General features: G+C 41.4%; 1 non-coding gene across 1 annotated transcript; it reads left to right on the top strand.

Annotated features, from left to right (window-relative positions):
- The first annotated feature begins 1,480 nt into the window (after nucleotides 1-1,480).
- Nucleotides 1,481-1,583, top strand: LOC111751314 (U6 spliceosomal RNA). Its single transcript, XR_002786392.1, has one exon. It is a non-coding gene; the product is annotated as a U6 spliceosomal RNA (small nuclear RNA).
- Nucleotides 1,584-2,942: the final 1,359 nt, after the last annotated feature.

Here is a 2,942-nt window from a genome sequence, read left to right as displayed (position 1 = left end):
GCTGGGGACCTCATACCACCAAGAAAGCAACACCAGGGAGCAGAGCGTGTCCTTTAGAAAGGGGCTCCCTGAGCCTGAGAAGCTTCTCCACCAAGGGAAGATTGAGGACAAAGAAACTTCCTCCAGAGCCCACAGAGAAAGAAAACCTTCCCCTGGAGCTGATGCCCTGAATTTGGACTTGTAACCTACTGGACTTGTTAAAGCCACCCACCTGTGGTGTTTCCGTTACGACAGTGGTAGATAACTAAGACAAGGCAATGACAACAATACTAAACAAGTATTAACTACCATTTGTTGAATGCTTCCCAGATGCCAGGCACTGTTCTAAGTGCTTCATGTGAGTGAATGCATTTAATCTGCATCAAGTCCTGGACGGAGGATCCTAACACTCTGCCGTTACGTTAGGAAGGGATGCTCCCTGAAGCCTGTGCCAACCTTAAACTTGTCCAAGAAGATGTCAGATTCTGTGCTGTGGATTTTCCTTCGTTCAAGAACAACTTTCCGACAGGTAAGTGCCAACGTCGACTCCTATAGAGAGCCAGCCCTACCTGTGTGTGACCCAGGGGCCTGAGGCCAACATGGATTTGTAGGAGAGCTAATTTAATCCTATTCATCGGTTCTGAACACATCTTTTACTAAGAACAACAGATTAAAGTAACTAAACAAGGGAGGCTAAATCAGATCCAAAAGTCTCATAAAATAATTAAATACTGAACGTGACCCATTGAAGGCCACGTGTGCCGTAGCTAATACTAACTGCGTGCCTGAAACACGTTTCCTAACTGTGCTTTGCGTGTTAGTATCCACCATAATTGCGTTCTATTCAGTACTTCACTTAATTTTTTTTTTATTTAACAAGAAGGCACTCGATGTGCCTAGGACTCACTCTAATGATTGTTTTTAGTTAGTTTTTTTGCTCTTAAAAACCAAGTCATTAAACAAAATACTAAGTAAGGAGCACGAACTACAGATTTTATCATAAACTGAACTGACTTGTTCCTTATACACGCCAACACTGCTGAATAAACTACGTGCTTTGACCCTGGCAAATCTGGTGTCCACTTGTACCACTTTGCTCCGTAGGGGGATTCAGGCTCGGCCGGGGGGGGTGTTAGTTTCAGTAACTGCATACAGACTTCGTCTGAGACGAATGAGCAGGCACAGGTGGAATGCCGAATTATGGGTTGAAGTAAGCAAGAATTTGTTAAAGACTTTAAAGCTTTGAAGCAGAAGATTTGGCTTTCTCTCATCATAGCCAAAGAGTGAGATTCTCTTTAACAAAAACATGTAGTGCGCGACAAGATAATTTAGGCTGATCTTTACCACCAGTCTCACCTTCTACCTACCGACACGAAAGCTCTTTGAAGTCTGCAAAATAAAGAAGGGGGAGGAGAACTGGCCAAGTGCAAATCATTACTTAATTATTCATGAGGTATACGGTGTATGTCAAAGAAAGGGATTAAAAATGTTTGATGTGTGCTTGCGTCGGCAGCAAATATAATAAAATTGGAATGATACAGAGAAGATTAGCGTGACCCCTGTGCAAGGATGACACGGGAATTCTCAAAACATTCCGTGTTTTTCTTTGGGTACAGCTGTAAAATATTTAGATATAGGAAATGTGTTATTCTTGCAGCCTTGATATTCAGAGTGGATTGTAAAATATAATTTTTTTGTGAGATTTCAAAGATTAAGATTACTTTGATAACATTGTTTGCAGATTTAAAAGATATGGCTATCACAAATCTTTTCTGAGGGGAAAAACTGGTAAAATAACTTGGAAAAAAACATTTTGCATCAGTAAATAAAACATTTGATGTATTTGGCCTGAGAGGCAAATATTATCCTGGAGTAATATTTATCGTCAGGTAGAGAAGATAAAACAGGTAGCAATTATCGGTTCTAGACCTTGAAGGACGAGGAATCTGTTTGGTCTCTTATGGACTGAGCAATGAGTCGTGCTTTGTACAACTCTGCTGAACAGAGGGCTATCAAAGGTCCACTGAAACCTAAAGATCATTGTGCATTACTAAACTTGCCCTTTTCTGATTATCCCTTGACATTTAGGACATTTGCCAAGGACAAAAATCTTCTGTGTGCAGGTGAACTTGAAACTGCCACTGCTTAATTTTAGGGCATTAGAGAATAAAGCAGGGTCTACTTTAATAACAACAGGAGCGCGGTACCAAGTGCCAATCTCGATAGCACCCACTGCCGCGTTATCACCTGCTATCGACTGTTAACGCATATCAGCCTGGATTTTGACTATCAGATTGTCCACGTTCCTAGCTTGGGGTCCTGAGGGAATGGGACAGTGTTAGTATTTTAATCCTAATAATTATGATTATAACAATAATGGCCAACATTAATTGGTCACTTACTGTACTCCAAGTGAGGGTGTAGGAGTGGGAGGGTCTACAGACCTGGACTCAGTTGAGCCTTCCTAGAAAACACCTACTTCTCAGTTATCTACCATCTTGTTATCCACATTACAACATTTAGTAAAATATCTACTATCCACTGGCAGTAACAAACACCGAGGTGGGAGATGAGAGGAAGGCTGGCTCTGATGGTTAAGGTTATGTGTCAACAGGGCTGGGCCATGATTCTCAGTGGTTTGGCAGTTATGTAACAATGTAACTTGGCAGTTATGTAATGATGTAACTTGGCAGTTATGTAATAATGTGATCTGGCAGCTAGGCAATGATGTAGTCATCCTCCATTTTGTGATGTGATGTGATCATCCTCCATTTTCTCATAACACTGATTGTCGCATAATGACCTGGTCTTTGGAAGTTAACCATGTCAGTAAGTGAGGAGTGGGTATAGCCTGAGAGTCCAAGTGGTAGTATGAAACCACTGGACTCCTAAGGCTCTCTGCAGGACTGTGATTTCAACTGCTTCACAAATTTTCTTAGCATAGTAACACAGTCTAATGTATT

This window comes from Loxodonta africana, chromosome 19, assembly GCF_030014295.1.
Source record: "Loxodonta africana isolate mLoxAfr1 chromosome 19, mLoxAfr1.hap2, whole genome shotgun sequence".
Lineage (NCBI taxonomy): Eukaryota > Metazoa > Chordata > Mammalia > Proboscidea > Elephantidae > Loxodonta > Loxodonta africana.
The sequence above is the reverse complement of the archived record's forward strand: the minus strand, read 5'-3'. Positions and strand labels throughout refer to the sequence as shown.